The 18777-nt window shown below is 39.0% G+C and overlaps 1 protein-coding gene across 6 annotated transcripts in view; it reads right to left on the reverse strand.

Moving 5' to 3' along the window:
• Nucleotides 1-18777, reverse strand: part of TIAM2 (T cell lymphoma invasion and metastasis 2) — a 188006-nt gene that overhangs the window by 131733 nt on the left and 37496 nt on the right. For all 6 annotated transcript variants that reach the window (XM_027631056.1, XM_027631065.1, XM_027631097.1 and 3 more), the window contains exon 2: nt 8624-8766. The gene's annotated coding sequence lies outside the window, so the exon portion shown is untranslated. The remainder of the gene's footprint in view (nt 1-8623; nt 8767-18777) is intronic.

Raw genomic sequence — 18777 nt, forward strand, 5'->3', positions numbered from 1 at the left:
ATCACTTCTGGCCTTGCAATATATTAATTTTTTTTTAAACTGTCATTCTCTCTGTTTTTCCCCATGAAGCCCAAAGAATTTAGGAAATCCAACCTTCACTTCCTGGATTTTACTATAAATCTTTTTTTACTGATTCTACAAAAGTCTTGGAAATCAAATATTTTTTTCATTTCCAACTTCTATGAATAATCAAAACTTTGTTCAACATTACGGTTTTTATTCCAACATACATAAATAGCTTCTTGACTTGCTTAAAACCTGAAACCACTTTAATCAATCGGCTATACATATTCTGGATAAATACTGAGTTTGAGATACTGGGTATACAGCCAATCCTGTGCTATTTGCTAATACTTTGATCTAATTTCACATTATTTTAAGAAGAAATTAAAAATATTCTGGTGAGGACAAAGGCAACAGTAAAGAAATTACAGCCTGGAAAAGCCAGAGAATATTTACATTAGCTAAAAATTCAACTTGTTCCAAAAGAATTCAAAAGACAGAAATACATATAGACTTACCACAAAATGAGACACAAATACCCACACATTTTTTATTTTGTTAATCCCAGAGAAATTCACTCTTGATTTTCCAGAAATCTACCACTAAGTATATTTAATAGCATTAGTAGACAGCACTACAGTCTCATTGTGTCTGTAAGGCACTGGTCCATTTTCTATGGAAACATTATAGCAGAGGTGATTTATGTCTGTGTAACAGAAAGGGCTATTCTGTAGAAATATCACAGGAAATGACACACAGGAAATAAACCAACACAGACATCTTACAATCATTTCCTAAGCTGTAGCACAGCAATCTGCTGAGCTCCTGAAACAACCCAGATGCTTCTGATGAAAGAATGAACAAGCACCAAAAAGGCTTCCCTCTCCCAGCATGGCTTCTGGGTCCTAAGAGGAGAAAAGGATGAACAAGGCAACAAGCTATGGAATAGCTGGTTATTTGCCACCTGGAAATATTCTTTATTGGGTACTAACTGTTCAGTCCTGTCACGGTTCATCTACGGTGGCTACGGACAAAGTGGGGGGACCTGCAGTGGCTGTGAAAACAAGAAAACTGAAGATTAATATGTGGTGAATGCCCAAGTGATGGCTGGGGGACAGGTCATATGGAAGAAAAGTCGCAGTAAGCCTCATGCCAAAGCTTTCTCGTCTCATAAGAACAGACTTTTTAGCAGGTCCTGTAGAGATAGGACAAGGGGTAACAGTTTTAACCTAAGGGACAATAGATTCAGACTAGATACAAGAAAGAAATTTCTTATGATGAGAGTGCTGAAACACTGGATTGCTCACAGAGGTGGTAGATGTCTCATGCCTGGAAGCATTCAAGGCCACGTTGGACAGAGCTCTGAGCAACTTGATCTAGTTGAGGATGTCTGTGCTCATCGCAGGTGACCTTTAAAGGTCCCTTCCAACCCAAGCATTTCCATCTTTCTATGATTTTATGAACTAACCCCAGCATCATTCACATAACATCCCGTTACCATGTGTTATTCTGCTCTAATGCTCAAAAGCATCTGTTCCCTTCCCACAAGCTCCTACTGTGTCAGGTAACGGACAGCACTGAAATTCAGTTCCTGTCCTGAAGAGCACTTAATTCAGGTTACAACAAGGTATCAACAGATGCAAAGAAATAATTGTGCTTTAGTCAGGTTTGCCAATGTGCAACAAAAGACTGCATCCAGGAAACCAGATGAACTCAATAACATTTTAACATTAATTTTATTAAGGAATGCTAGGACATTCCTTAGGACACATGAGTGTTTAACTGCATGCACAGTATAGAGAACTGCTTTTCATCCAAGTAAATTTTACCAGTTAAAAATAGCCAGAAAATGAAGAAATATCTCATCATACTATCTCATTATTGTTTAATATTCTACTAGTCCCATCCATGTTTCATACAACTCTTTAATGGAAAATAATACATATGAAAGGCACATATGCAGATCTCTATACAATATATAGACAATATATTGACAATATATATTGTCTATACAATATATAGACAATCACATCTGACATTGGTGTCCTAGGCTACAAACCAATATGAGACATCTCTATACTATTATTTTCTATGAAAAAAAAGAGCAGAAGTATTCTATACTAATTTGGATACACAGAGGTTTACACAAGCAGATTACACTGACACACACTTTATATGTAATTATTTCTCGTAGTTCTTTTCCTTATCCACTTGAGGAATTAGCAGGGCTGTTTCAAGACTGCAACCAGAAGAAGATCCATGTCATTCCATGACACTTTTTTTTTTAGACAGAAGTTCTTTCCTCAAAAGATTTCATGTGATATTTTATCATTAAGTACATTGAAGTCACGTAGCTGGTGAAATACCCAGTATATACTAGGCATCTATATACAAGCACATAGTATAGAAATATATACTAATATATATTTCACTACTGTATAACTTAAAAGTCAAAAGATACGGTTAATTTCTGTCTTAAGTAAAAGTTAGTCTGCAAGTAAAAATGCCCTTTTCTATAAGAAAAAAAAAAAAGCTTTGAGACAAATGAGTACAAAATTTACTGTAATTACATGAAACTTCCCACAGTAAAAATGAGCATGATTTTCTTCAGGTAACTAAAAAAAGATACCTAACACTTCTAACACTTACACTATTACCTACAAATCAAGGAATCATAAAATACACAGATGCTGTATTAACACCCAAACCATCTTAAAACACTGTGGGTGAAATTTTGGTCCCTTAAAGCTGACATCAAACTTTCTGCTAACTTTGACAGCGACAAAATTTGATTATTTGTACCAACTCAGAAAGCAGAAAAGGGTAAAGAAAAGGTTTTGAAATAGAAAACTAAAACAATAAATAAGATTGCTTTAATCACCACTTCTGATGCCTTTGATCATGCAATTTCTGTCCCTCCCTCTGCTGTGCCAACAAGCCAAAGGTTCAGTGCCTGGGTAGTTGATTTATCACTCCCTGTGACAGAGATTTGGACCATGCCCTTCCTACTGCTTCATGCCTAGCAAAACACAACACAGCAGCTCTTACACCAGTTGCATTTTAACAGTGCAGGAAAAGATCCACAACATTAAAATTCAGATTTGCAGTGACTCTGTCCAGAGCACCGCACTTCCTAAAACAAGAGTTGGTTTTTTGGGGGTTTGTTTTTTTTGTTTTGGTGGTGTTGTTTGGTTTTTTGGGGTTTGGTCGAGGTTTTTTTGGTTTTTTTTTTTTAAGGTTGGAGGCAAGTTCCTCAGTGATCAGTGTGCAAGGGATCTTGCAGGAGAAGGGGTGGCAGTATTTGGCTCCAGTCCCAAATGAAAGGGTGTTCTGCAACTATATTGTCACCTCTTCAGATATACTGCAGAGACTTCAAAGGAAGAACATTTCTGGAAATCAAATGGCTCGTTGAGTCCAACGGAAGAAATATACATAAAGGCTAAATGTCTTTCATAAGAAACTGCACTCCAATGACAGCTGTTACTCATACACAAACCACCCATTCTGGGGAACCTAAACAGCAACGATATCAGTGAATGAAGGGCAAAGTTTTCACAAAAGGCCCTAATGAATGAGTTGAGGTAACATTTAGTGCCTCAGCCAGATGAAAAACAAATTCTGTAGCACTCTATGACCTTCTACCAGATTAGTGTTGCTACCGGGAAGTGCACTGAACTCCAGTACTACTTAATTACTATACATATGCTTGCTTTTTTTTTTTTTTTTAAGTATTTTTAAATATGTTTATAAACATCTCAAATTTAGCTCACCAGTTTTCTTTAGTTCCATCAATAATTATTATTTCAGTGCCAACAACAGGCAGATAGAAAAGTAATTAAAATTTCAGTTCACACAAATGCATGCAACATTTGCACTGGACTAAGCACCAAGTTTGCTTGCAACAGCAAATACAGAGGCAACATTTTCTTAAATGTTGTCTTTTAGACCGATGAAACCTCCCAAAACTTTCTTTTTAATACTGTTCACATTGCTTTTACAAGACAAAGCTGTGCAAGGCATGAGGATGTGAAGAAGAAACACTGACTTTGTTTTGAAGTGAGAATTCTCAATACCTACTCTGTGTCATTTTCTTTTCTGATCTCTGATTTCCAAGATCATTTTGCTATCCTATTTAATATTAGCCTGTATTACACAGTCAATGATTTCAAAATATGTTATTCTTAAATATGAAAGTATAACATGTTTTTTAAGAGACTAATTCTATATGCAAATTCAGTAGAAGACTGTAAGGAATATTTTATGTACATAGTTTTAAGAAATAATTAAAAAAACCACTTCTCTGATATATCAAGGTAGAAGGCAATACACCAGCAGATCACGCTGTGAGATTTCACAGGACACTGGAATGGTGGAGCACAAATGAGAGTTCACCTTCAGGAGGGGAGTACATCTCTGAGCAGACAAAAAGCAGCAGCTGTCAGAATCTCAAGCAAGGATGTCCACCGCCTGTTAATGACAGTGGTAAGGCTCAGGTGGGAGAACAATCATCTATCCAGACTGCCAGAGACCTTAGTAAAATGTCTCTCAGAGAAATATAAACACGAATCCTCCTTTTGCTCCCATGCTCACACACAGAGCACTGCTGTTTCTGCTCAAAGCATGGTCTTACAGACCAGGAAAAACGTGAGGTAATGTTTACCGTATATCAGCTACACTACCTACGCACACCAACTCCCACCCACTCGGTGTTACAGCGGAGGAGGATGGGCTCTCTAGCATGATGGATGAGCTACATCTTGCTGGCCGCAGAGCAAGAGTGGACACACTGATAGTTATCCTGTAGGGCCACAGATCAGCACCCTGTGCTCCCCTGGGAAGTTGCATTCTCCTTCACACTGTACCACGGTCCACAATCCCAACATCTCCACAGGGGAAAGGTGCCACTTTGCTCCTTTCATTCCAGCATTCTGTCAGCACTACCAGCTTATAAAAGCATCACACTGGATATGCATAACAGGGACAGCTGTCCTGTGGATGGAGAGTAGCATCATTAAACTTTGTCAGGCATGCCTAAATTTTTGGTGTTGTCTTTAGTAAAGCTGGTGATCCTTGCTAACGGTGTAGATCAGCTGTTAGGCCATGGTGGACAAGGCTGTGACAGTGAACACCAAGGAAACAGGGAAAGCAGTGCACAACAAGAAAATAAGGGTAGGCAGTAACTGCAGATAGCCAGCTTTGGAGACAGGAGTATTATCTCACCTTGAAGCTTATAGGGCCTTATATATTTCTTATGGGATTACCCTGCAAAAAATGCATACACCAGATTGATTCTTTTAGGAAATCAGTAACTCAGTTTTACTGAGTTTATCTGCTGTTGCCTGCCAATAAGAAATTGTTTCCTGGATACAGAGCTTAAACAGCAGGCCACAAGACTTCCTTCAGTACACCAATGTTTTCTGCTTCCTCAGCCTTTTTTGCACATTTCTCCTTGTACACTATGCCTGAATATCAGCCACGGGGCCTAGTCCAAATAGCCACAAAGCTTCTTTCTTCAGTGTCCCTACTTCATTTTGTATTAAGGTTGAATGTATATTGTTGGTACTGACATTATCTATTACTGAAACAGTTTTTAAGATTACTCTATTACACAGTTTTTGTGAAGGTGCTGGTGGGTGTTCTTCTCATGTTTCATTACTTTCCCAATCAGTCCATCACAAACTTGGTGGCTTTCTTCCCCTCCTTGGTTTACAAACTTTTGTTTGGTATTTTCTCATCCAATCAACCCCATGAGTAAGACTTTTACGTGCAAAGGAGGTAAATAACCAGGCCTTGCTTTTAATTACTTTAACCTGGAAACAATTCGTTGCAAGAGTCTAGAGATGGAGTGCTGCCCCTTTCCAGGCATTTTCTAAACTGCAAATCAGTGCAGGGCCTTGCCTTCCTCATAAGATTAGGTTTTAAGCCAGCTCTATATCCTGAACATACTTTGCTGGAATACTTAATATGAGTCTACTGACACTAACAGAGCCAGCCTGAATGACTCTGCCTGTATGGGTGGCTGCTGTAACAAAATTCAGCACAATGTAAATGAGGAAACAATCAAACTTGTTACTGTGATTCACAGAACAATTTCAGGTTGCAAAACTGAACAGATGGCATTTGTGAGCTTTATTCAATATCTTGGACTTTTTAATTAGATTCCTGTTCATGTCAGTCTGCTGGTTTACAGCAGGAGACCCGAAGTTTCAAAGTAACCTTAGGAATCTCATTGCTCTATCTGACAGAAACCACTATGTCAGGAAACTGCTGCAGGCATAGCTCCTGTTGCTTCCACACCAAGAACTGGTCAGCAGGTAATTAAAAGAACAAAATTAAAGGGATAGTCCAAAAACGCAGCTATGCTTTAGCCAAAATGCAAATTAGAGGTTTAATGCACCACACTGTTTTATAATTTTAGGATGCTCTTGGTATGTTTATCATTAGGAGTCTGTATGCCATAATTTTCTCCTCCATGTCTTCATGTGGTTCTCAAATTCACCTTCTGCCACTGACAAGCTCCCTCTGGGTTTTCACTGCAGGTGGGCACAATGAAACAAAATGAAACAAAATATACTGACTGATAAAAAGCTGAAGAACTAGAAAGGGAATAAATAGTGCATCCCTCCCACAGCACTCGACTGTGGCAAATAGCACCAGCAGACTCTGATGGCTGTGGGTACAAATGCCCCAAGAGACACTAATGTTGTTAAATTTTAGAATCAGGTTCAATACTTCCTTTTACCAATACAGATCAAACAATCAACCAAACAAGCAAAACCAATCAAAACCCCACAAATCCCCAACAGATTGACTAACATAACAAATTAGGACTTTTATGAGTGCTGCAGTCCATAAAATCTCTGTGACACTTTTAATCTGTGGCAATAGAGTATGACACAACACACTGGAACAGTAAGCTTAGTTGTATCAGTCACAATGGCACAGCTTTACGGCCGTCCTTTTGTCAAAATCAACTAGAATTGAGTTGTTTGTTTATATTATTTTACCTTTCTGAGGAGGGAAACTCCAAAATTCAGAAGAGCTTCTAGACTGCTGTAATCACATTCAACAGAGCACTGATCACACCTGCAAATCCATTTTCATCTTATAATATACCCTGAATGTATAAGCTAGTATTAAAATTAGCCTGTTTTAGAAAGAACGGGCCAAATACTCTGTAACCAAATAACAGCAAATGAAGCGTTTGTGCATATCTACTTTTTGTGGTATCAGTGCCCTAAGTCCCTTTCAAGTGGTAGAACTCAGAAGTCATTACAAAATGTAGCAATGCTTCATTATATACTGATTTTAAAAGAGATGAGGGGTTTACAAAATAAACTGAACATATACCTATATATTATTTTTTAACTCTTTGAATATTATAGAGCAATTGGCTCTAATAGTTACCAGCCTGGTACATGTGAGTCAGGGAAAAAAAAACCTGCAACTCTCTGCAACTTGGAGAGTTCCCTCATTTATTCGGCACGATTTTACCCCAAAGTATTTTGTCAGGAAAGAAAAGCAATTCTGTCCTAGCACAGAATGAGACTGAATTCCTCTGAAACTGCATTCCTTTCTAGTGGATGTGATCGTGTCAGACACACTCCTGGGGAATGAGGATGAACAGGATGTGTTGAAGTCCAACCGTGCTTCCCTGTGATGTGCAAACTGCCCATAGGCCTAAACTTTCTAAAAGGTGGTTTTGTCAGGGTTGTGCAGTGAACTCCAGCTTCAAAGGCCAAACGGGTCTGGATTTCATGTTAACTAGTAGCATACATGTTGTAGTAGATAGTGCAGTATTGATAACAATGTAGTATCAGCAGAGAGTGCTGAAGCAATCAAAAATAACCAAAAGTTGAATAAATTTTCTCAATAAGCCTTTTAAAAAACATCGTGATTAAGTCTTTTAAAAATCTCTAAATAACCCCTTTATTTCAGATGACAAAACGAAACAGGGTGGAGGAAACTGGCCCTACCATAAACTCAGTTGTACCAAGCCTTTCAAACCGTCAACCAAAACACATCTCTCTCTCATATGCCATTCACAGTGTTTCTAAATACATCTGACAGACACCTGATGATCACCAGAGTTTAACTGTAACACTGCTCTGTCCTTTGGGTGAGACATCAGGAGCAGGTCATCACTTCACTGGTGATTTTCTGTCTAATTCTTGAATGATGCACACACCAGAAACTGCTCATCCATTCCTTCTCCTTTGAGAGGGAATCCACCACATCATAAGACACTGAGCTGAGCAGGAAAAAGCCTAAACCCCTCCCTTTCCCTACTGAGTTAAGTATAGAAAACTGCATCTATGCTATTTACAGATTTGAAGGCTTGTCTGTTTTGTAAATACAAACTATTTTGAAGCCAGAGGCCTTAAAATTTGGATTAATGCCTTGAGAAAAACAATTCACATAGCCTACGTTTCCCCCTGTGCTGATGTTCACTACCAGCTGACTCTAAAGCCTCAAAAGCACCTAGCCAATGTGAAACATTAAAACCCAGGGACTAAAACAAATTTTAAGCTGGTTCTATCTGGATCTTGGCCTATAATGTTTTATAATACAATTTACCCATTCAGAAATAAACAAACCAACAAAATAAAAGCAAACAAACCTTGCATAATTTATTTGATCTCCAAATGTCTTCTTTCTCTCTGCATCATGAGTGAAAGCACAGAGAGAGGGTGGGGTGTCCTTGCAGCTTTCCAAGCTGAAGAATTATTTGCTGGCAGTCTTTATTTTTGTAGTGCTGGCAATCTGAAAAACAAAAATTGTTTTGTTAACACCTGTATCCCTAGATACATTAGAAATAAGGTTTGTTCTGAAGCACTGCCAACTAAATGATTAACCCCTCCTATGCAAAAGCCAACAATTCTCATGCAAAAAAAGCAGACAGAAACATCTCCACTCAATTTGTACCTTACTTACACATTCCGTGCAGACTGCTCACGCACAACAGCTAAAAAACTTCTTTCTATGTAGAAATGGAAATTAGAAACCCAGTAAAGCAACATATTACAACCATATGCTTCAAGAGGAGCTTTTGTTAAGCTGTCCAGGTTTCCATCTAGGAAACACACAACCAGGAAAGGTGGCTTGAAACGGGTCAGCACCACCACAGTCCCTTTCCTACAGTGGTTGCAGAGACCACAAATGGTACCTGTACCATAGCAGAATTGCCCATTTCCACATGTTCTTATTTAAAATTGCTATCAAATCCCAGCCAAGACCTCCGAAAAATAGCTGCACGTCAGTTACAAAGAACTCCTGTGGAAGTTCTCTTGCACCAGCCAAGCTCAGCTCTGAAAAGCCAGTCACTACTTTTGAGTAGACCAATATGGAACAGTCAGCTGCTCTTTTGCCCACACCACCTGACAATGGTAAGACAGAAGACATAGACACCATCCTCAGTGTATTTGCACTGAACAAGAAGAGTGCCTAACTGAACTCCCAAAAGCTGGCACAGAGAACTTCATGCTTTACCAAGTCTGTCATTTTCATTCTGCAAAGTGTCATTCTATTATATTTTCTGTGATACTTAAATTGGCAAAGTTGATTTTAAACTGCTTCTTCATGGCACACAGCATCTTGTCAGAAAAAAAACTTATATCTACAACAGTTAAACTGACATACCACAGAATTAAAACCAACACAAGAATTTTATCATATTCATGCTTAAAAAGGCAGATCTTACTGAAAAGCCTGGTGATGGAGTCACTACACAACTAAACAGATTCTTAACTAAAATGTTACATGTAAACCTATAAAATAGAAACTAGGTGTTACTCCTGTCTAAAGCTGTTAAATTTCCTTTTTCTAAGATTAGTAGTGGAGTTGGAGCAAAGTCCTAAACTGACTTCACTCAAAACAAAGGCTGTTTTATTAAAATAAAATGCAAACAAAATAGCAAAGAATACAAGCTGCAAAACCTCCATACAAAATGGACAAATTAACAATGGGTGAGCAAAGTAAAGAGTAGTATCAAGCTGCAAGTCACACCCAAGAGGAAACTTGAGTAATAAGTTGTAAGTAATATTTGTCTTAGTTGTTACTATAAAAACACTTGTAAAGTTCCAAATACAAAACACAGACTTGCTTTGACAGTAGGGAAAGGTATGTATCTATCTACACAGAACATTTAGAGCACAGACCACCAAAGCCCTCCTAATTGTGGCTGTAAGAGACACAGAGCCAAGCACTGCAGGACAGGGTTGCAAGTGCCATGACTATGGCATTCAGATAACACCACTGTGACCCACATGTCATGGATATCTTCTTTTGCAAAGTTCATAGTGCTGCTACTGTGGTCGACCTCTATCTTTTCCTACAGAACAGCACAGCATGGATCCACTCCTCAAAGACGCAGTACTTCCTTCACCATGATATTCAGTTCCTCAGCACCTGCAACTAAGACTCAAAAAACCTAGGTGATAACTTGCTCTCACCTACATGATTGCAAAACCCCTGAACTGAGAGGTGTCCTTTTTCTTCCCATGTTCCAGCTCACCGCAGAGGGCAGCTCAAGCATTTTCTTTTTTCGTCTGGAACCACATTTCCAGCTCTTCATAGATGTAGCTTCTTAACTAATGCTTTGATAGACATGGAGTGAGACCTAGTACAGATCTAAATAAAAGACCTGTGTCAGTATACACATGTAATTTCAACAATGTAGAGTTAAAATCTGCCCTCACAGGCAAACCTGACTCCCCTGGATTTTTGCTGGCCCATAACTATATGGAGAATGCAGCGAACTGTTAGCTAATTACAGCCCAGGTGACCTTCAATACTAACACTCAGTCATCCTAGATTTGTAAATGTACAGCTAAAACATTTCAATCTGGACAAGAACAGACAGAAACAAGAACACAGTGTTTTATAGCAGGCAGATGGTGTACTACTTTTGATACAAAAGAACCATTTTATGGCAAAGTATTACAAGTATCCCTACCAATCAGGTCTTACTTGGATACTTATTAAGGATGATATCCTGCTCTGTTTGAAGAAAACTTCCTGGCCGAGTAAGAAGGCCAGATTTTTTGAAGTGTTTCCAGCACTCCCAGCAAGCTACCTCTTAGGGAGGTAACAATGCTCCCCAGCAAGCAGTCCATCAAACGTTGAAGGAAGTTTGCCATGGTGAATACAAACTTCCCAGCAGTGCTCTGCCAGATCTGTGATACCCATCTCCCCATATCTGCACAATCTTCAATTATAAGGCTTAACATAAGAAAAATCTACATTGCTCCACACATACAGAGCTTTACACATTCAAGTACCTTTTTCTAGTAGGCTAAGAGGAAACAGGCATCTTATATCAGTGATCTTACAACACTCCTCTTTCCCCTCGCCCAAAACATGTCTTTTAAGAGCAATGATTCTCATCAAACCTCTACTGAGGGCAAAGCACTTCCAAAGGAATCAATCTGAAAAAAAAATCTGTTACATGTCAAAAACAAACAAACAAACAAACAAAAACCACAAAAAAAAAGGAAAAAAAAAAGAGAGAGAAAAAAAAAACAAACCCAAAAAGAAAATGGTAGAAAAAGACAAAGTAGTACTTAAAAGACAAAGATTTGCTGTACTATAATAACAACAGTCACATAAACCTCATACATCCCAGACTCAGGTTCTTCCTTCCTGCACATTAACGAGGACAAAAATCCCATGCACTAAGCATGGCAAATACGACACTCTAGGCTCTGTCATTTAGTTGAGGACAGACAGGTAGGCATAGCTGCGAGTGTCTGAACAGAATAGATTAGGCAGTATGTGCTACGGTAAAAAACTGCAGTTTGTCATTCATCTTGTACTCACTTTTTCATTTTCCTGCTCAATAGTGAGGTACACAAAAATAAACACCAGCAAAAGGCTGAAGTAAAGTCCTTAGTACAAAGCTACCATAGGCCTTTCCAGCTCTACTGTAAACAAAGAGTGAATTGCATTATACACTCTATAGCAAAACTAAAGTCACAGTTGTAATTCCTCAACTGTGATTTGAGAAGGGCTGTACAAACTCAGGGCAGGTGCCATTTGTATGAGCAGCAAGCAAATACTGACTGTTGGTTGGTTGGCTTCTTTTGCCGGGTTGCCAGACATCTTCATTATAAACTATAGCCCCTGGTTAAAGCCAGTGTACAGTGACAAGGTGCTGAGCAATTCAAGAACACAACTCTACAGACACATCCATTCCTTTGAGCTGTAGTACACCTCCTGTGTTGAAAGGGAGGTATGAGATGCTACCAAACCTCAACTGGTTTGGTAACAAGAAGGAAGCAGAGAGTTGATGTTTATTCATGTGGTTCCTGGGAGAGTTAGCTACTTGTAGCTAAACTAAGTACACAATACCCTCCTATAAAGTGAACTGCAAACAGCTTTCCAGGATAGTTACAGTATATACATCCAGATCTTACTCTGTCAATCATCAGATGAGAGAGATTCTGGGACATTTATGTTCAACCAACAACCAGTGAACAGCTTGTGGCAGCTGTTGCAGCTTTCTGCAACAGTCCATCAGTTTGCTGCACATGGTTTTCTTGGTTTTCCACCCTTTTTCCCCTGGAGAAATTTGGCGATAGTCTGAAGCTCACATGTAATAGCATGGAAAGCAGCTTCTGCTTACAGAAAACAAACAAAAAAAGAATCCCACAACTTTTTCAGCCCCACGGAACAACCCTAATTGTGCCATGTGTCATACTGGACGCATCAGTTTATATTCAGACATTCAGCATATAATCAATTCCTGGGAGCCCAGGCTGCCCAGTGATACACTGAGCATCAGCTCTGCTCATGGGCAGCAAACACTCCAGTCCTTGGAAAGGGACCATTGACTGGGCACATCTATTCAGCCTACCCACAATGGCAGAGTTGTGCCACAGCAAGCAGCTCTGCCCAGAAGGCAGAAACCTTCCGCACAAGAAAGGCTGGAGTTCACTTCCCTGTGCCTGGGTGCTTGTTTCAGGAAATTTCCCATTCCCAAACAGAATTTCGGGATCTACCCTAACTGTTCTGCCAGATGCAGAACAGAGACGAGTATATATGTATGTCTAGGATGATCCAAGGCATTTCCTTCCCCACCTTTCTTGCTACTCTGAAAATATAATTCTGAAAGCGCCTGAAAATATTTTTTTATATTTGTTGATAATTTGCATTTCAGAGGTCCTGACCTTTTTCCTAATTTTTGACTGATCCTATGAGAAAAAGGAACATCTTGTTAACACTGCTTTCCTTTCATTCACTGATTCTACACAAAACTAATGATCAACCTCTAATCCTCTAGCTATCTATTCAGCACTTTAATTAGAAAGATGATCATTGATTAATTCACTTGAGTTACCCTGGAGAAGGTGTGACTGAAAACAGATCACTCCACCGCAGAGAAATGGGTATTAATTAGTTCTGCATTAAACCACTTTCCTCTTTATTCAACTTCAAAAGAAGTAGCAAGAACTCACAACTCAACTACGAACTTTCAGTCTCAAACTTCTGAGGTATTTTTTATTTTACTTTATTCTTTAGGAAGTCTCATATTTTCTTGCCTTGAATTTCATAATCATCTATTTAATTTTTTTGAATTATTGTGATTCTACAAAACAAACAAACCAAGGCTGGGGGTTCAATACACATTCTCAAAGCCCTGCCAAATACCTGCAGCCATGAATTAAGTCAGCTCCAGCAAGCAATGAGGGTTGACACTGATACTCAATGGGAATGTACACAGCATTAAGCACATACCACAACTGAAACCAGGTATACTCCCATCCAGCCAGTGGTTTCAGCGTCCCACTAGGAAGACAATCAAAGGGAAAATCTTATTTAAAGGTTTCTTCCCTCTATTTTTAAGATCTCATTAAAATTTCTCAAGCCACAAGCTGACCTTCAGCCTGATCATGAGTCTTTTACCCCTGAAAAGCAGGTAAGCCTTCCTTGACTGTATTTCTGCACCACAATTCACACTGCCCTTGGTGTCGTAAAGGTCATGCTTCACCAGCACTTAGGGTCACAATTCTGTTTGCTGACGCTCTGAACAGCCTCAAGGACTGGCTAACTTTCATCTTTCTGTGAAAATCCCCTCCTGGTCTCTGCACATGAATAGAAAGCGTCCCCAAATCATGAGCTTTGCCTTGCCCACTGCCCTGTGACCAAGGTAGACACCATCTCCTTCCCACAGGTTGAATGACAGAAGCCCCAGATGATTTCAAACAAATAACCTTCCTGCTCTGCTTCCCTTTGTCCAGGATGGTCACCTGCAAAGGGGCAGGTAGAGCTGGTTACTCAGCTTTATGCAGGAGCAGCCCTAATCCTTTTCCTGGTCACCAGAAAATGACATTAGGAAGGCAGACATGGGGCAGACAGGACAACCAGGCTAGGCAGGGCAGGGACGAAGGAGCAGAGCCTTCTCTTCCATGTCCTAAATTGCATGCTTCATATAATCTCTTCTGCTGTGCATGCTTCTTCCCATACTTGGCATTATTTATTCACTTTCAAAGCACCATACAGGATACAACACAGCTCCACAGACTCCTGGTACATGGTTAGAAAGGATTTTTCCACTGGCCTCTGTCAACTTAACACATAATCAATATGTGGCTTCAGCAAAAGTCAAGCAAGAAAGCTGAGGGTACACTTTCAGATTCACATCTAAGATTTACATTTTTAAGAAAGCAGATTCATGCCTTTTTAAGAGCATCCAGAAGCAATCTATTGCAAATCCCTTCTCTATTGCCACTATCCCTAGTGGTCAAAAGGTTTTTTCTAAAATTGTTTATTTCAAGGCTATTTCATCATCCACAACACGTGAAGAAAAGAAAGTAAGCCTATGTTATTGCAAAGGACTGGGAGCAGTAACTAAACCTTACTGAGGCTTCTGATGGTTTTGCCAACACCCATAGATCAGTTCAATTATGCAGGTTTTAAAAGGGGATGATTGATAGGGAAGGGACACAGAAATACCAGAATTGAGCCTACGGGAGGTCCATCACAAAACCACAGCTTTCTACTGCTGATGGGATTAGATCTGCATAGAGCACAAGCAATAGATGCACAGACCCCATCACCTGCCTGGGACTCTCCATTTCAAAACATTTTTGCAGTGAAGTAGCTTCAGAAAATAAATATTCCAAGACAGGCAAAGATCAGTCATAAACCTTTTCTGAAAGGGAGATGAACTCTCTTATTGTGTATTGGAAAGTAACACTATAAACCAGGTCAGATCTACATAAAGCAACACTGTGGGCTTAAAGCAACAGCATTATTACTCTGTCAGAGAAATAAAAACTTTTGGGAAAAAAAATTTGGAGATTTCTTCGAAATTTTCCACAAAGTTAAAAAAAACAGCAAAAAGCTGCACACGGAAAGGCAAGCCTAGATTTTCTCTAAAGCTAGCAGCATTACCAACAGGTCATTACTCACATTTGGTGATAGATACCAAATTTAACACTTAGATAATCTACATTTTACAGATATCATGCAGTAAGATATACTTCAGAAAGTAATGTATTATCTTACATTTTTTCAAGTATTTTATTTTCCCTCTTCCAGAACATTCATCTGGTATAATTTTTAGGACCTTACATCGTGCACAAGAAAATAGCCTAGTATTTTAATTCTGCATTCACATCAGGACCTTCGTAATTGATTAAAAGCAACAGAAATGGTGAGGAAAATTACTTCAAAATATTAACCTGAAATATAGTCTCAAATTCAGTCTCTTTTGCTTAAATATGTATTGAAAAATTCAGCAGATCAAGACAAACATTTAAGGAAAACACTGGAGTTTCTCCTTCTCACCTCAGCACCCGAACTCCCTGGGAAGTCACCCACTATTAACTCCAGCTGGCAAGAAGACAAACCTACAATTTGCCACATTGATTAACTCTTATATAAGATTTTATACCACAGGGTTCTGAACTGCTTAATTGTTTTAGTTAACTATAGCAACACTTATGCTTTTTCAAAATAAAGAGCATAAAGTTGATGTTAATGATAACATTTCCACTCACATAAGTTTTAATTATTGTTGGTAGAATATTGTTGGCATTTTTGTTGGTAGAAGCATGCTTTGAGATGGAGAGTGCTAAGGAGCAATCCTCACAGACTACTCTAATTGTTTGAATAGGTTGAAAATGCTAAACAGCATATCATGAATGCTGCAATTGCTAAGAAATGCATTGTAACATTCACCTCTGGGTGTGAAATGTGAATGCATGTTTGAAGGGTGATAAAATATCATTCTTCATCATAGTTAGCAAAACAAATTAGCAGTGTAAAATAATCTAGTCATTTATACTCTGCAAGCAATTACCTATTTGCCGCAATCCTGATCTATTTCTTAGCCCACTAATTTGGCCAAGTACCAGAGGCTGGTAAGCGTTTCCCTCTCCCTTTCCACCCCAACTGCGGAAGTATAAATTTCCCGTTTCACAAAAACTCCTGGTGTCTCTTTTGGGATCATGACTGAGAAGGCATCTAAAGCACTTCTCACTAGGAGAAGCATTCTGTGTTTTCTGAGCAAGATGAATATTTCAAAAGGGCTTGAGATGGGGAGAAGCAAGAATTATCAATGTCATTATAAAAGTGAAAGAACTAGAACATAGCAAAAGAGAACGCCAACTACATGAAGCCTTTAGACCTTGACTGGAGCAATGCTGACATATCAGCAGCAACTTCATTCCCACTCTGCAGAACAACAAAGACCTGACCTTAGTCTTGCCATCACCCTCAAGTCATGAACTGCTCTTATCCTGATTTCTTCAAAAGCTTAAAGATACCATGTATTGGATTATTGCTTTCACCATTTTATTGAAACTTTCATAAAACATCCAGGTTGTATTTTCATGCTTAGCTACTTTTTAAACAAAACAGACAGATCCATCCCCTCTATGGAAGACTTGACTCAACAGTTGCTACTTTAAAGTAACAAAGAATTATCCGAAAAATCCTATATCCTGGCAGTACTAGAGTCTCCGTGCAACCTGGGAGAAAAAAAAGGTAGAAGTCAAAAAGTTATTTTTTGAATCTTGTCTCCAAACTTTGGGCATCACATCTCTCATCCTAGGTACTCCTGAGAGCAGTATATAGACTACAGTATAAATTCTACTCTCAGCTTCATCAGAATTAACTGCATGAATGGTGACTGGTAAAACAGTAGTGATTTTCCAATTATTGTCTCAAGTATGCCTTGGCATAAAGCTTTACTGAATTTGGAAGACTATTAAACACCCAGATACTCTTTCCTCCAACAAAGCAGAGACAGTGGGAATCATGGAGCTACCCAGCTGGCTGTTCAGTACTACCCATCATAATCATCACCCCAGGCACCGAAAGAGGTCGGTGAGGTTGAAGTACGTTTTAGAAAGTGGGAGTATTCTATGATTGTATCAGCAAACCTCCTACCTGCTCTTGTGAGCACGTGCAGATAATTTTCACCACGTCTGGTAGGTTGGCAAATCTGTGTTAATTTCCATGGGGCTGCAGAAAGCACCAAAACTCCCCTCTCTACTCCCTGAAGGTATAATAATACTTTGAAGAAATGACTGGCTAAATAAAGTTGACAAATCTCTCTATATTTCTGTAATGCATTCTTTTAAAAGGAGTTGGAGTTCTTCTGTTGAAAATCTTTCCAAGAGGTTTCAGCCTGAAGCAGAAAAAAGACTCTGGAAATTTTTGTCTGAATGACTGAAGGCTGGCCAGAACTAAACACAGGTGAAAATATTATGCTAGAATATGGGAGGCATCCTTAAGGGTGCTCCTACTACCTCTACTGACTATATTTTATATATAATATTGTATAATGCAGTTGGAAATGTAAAGACATATTAAAACAGCTTTAAAACCCTAATGGCCCATCCTTTCTGCTATTGTTCCTTCAGTATTTTAAATAGTGGAAGGCAGGATTACTGCAGTTTTAGCGATATAAAGTATGAAACATCCAGATTCTGTGCTGAAAATCCCTCTCTTGAGATCTGAGGTTGAGAAGGGACTACCTGGTTCAGCCAGTCCTGCTACAAGCAGCCAGGTACCGCAGGCATCTTGTTCTGAAGGTTCTGTGGGCCACATAATCCATCAGCCCACATCATGACTCACAAAACACTTTGTGAGATCTGACATGAAACCTGCAGCCTTCAGAAGTGGACCAAAGCCAGAAGGATGAACCGTACAAGAGAATGAAGACCTCACAAGGGTCTCACCACAAAATGAGATTTTCTATGCTAAAGGACACAGCTCTATAACAAATCCCCATCATCCATGAAGAAAAACCAGACAAAAACATTAACCTTTTAACTCCTAAAAAGGAATTTTTAAATAACTTATATATGGCTTATATCACAAATCACAGAGGTCCTCTGCTGACCCCCACATCACGCTGTATTCCTAAATCAGTGCACCCTACACCACCCCTGGGGCTAACAGTCACATCCAAAAGATGACATAGAGCAAAATCTCTTCTGAATATAACCCTCTTTACTGTGCACATGGCAAGTCTGGAAGACCAAGCTCCTAATTTAGGCACCTCAGTAGATTGCTTGTCTGAGGTAAAACAAATCTCAACCTCAGAGTATCTCTCCTACCTCTTTTAGAGCAATCAAAAAAAAAAAGAGGAAAAAACCAAAGAGGAAGAAACTGTTTTTAGCAATGAAAATGTACTTTAAGAGGCTGATACCCTGTTAAAAACTTGAAGTTATAATCAATTCCAGGATTCATTCGAGTACTCCATTCTTAAAAAACACAATAATGAAAGGCTCACAGATGAAATTTAGTAGTAATGACTTTGGG

This window comes from Corapipo altera, unplaced genomic scaffold (assembly GCF_003945725.1).
Source record: "Corapipo altera isolate COAL_440 unplaced genomic scaffold, ASM394572v1 2b, whole genome shotgun sequence".
In the NCBI taxonomy this organism is placed as follows: domain Eukaryota; kingdom Metazoa; phylum Chordata; class Aves; order Passeriformes; family Pipridae; genus Corapipo; species Corapipo altera.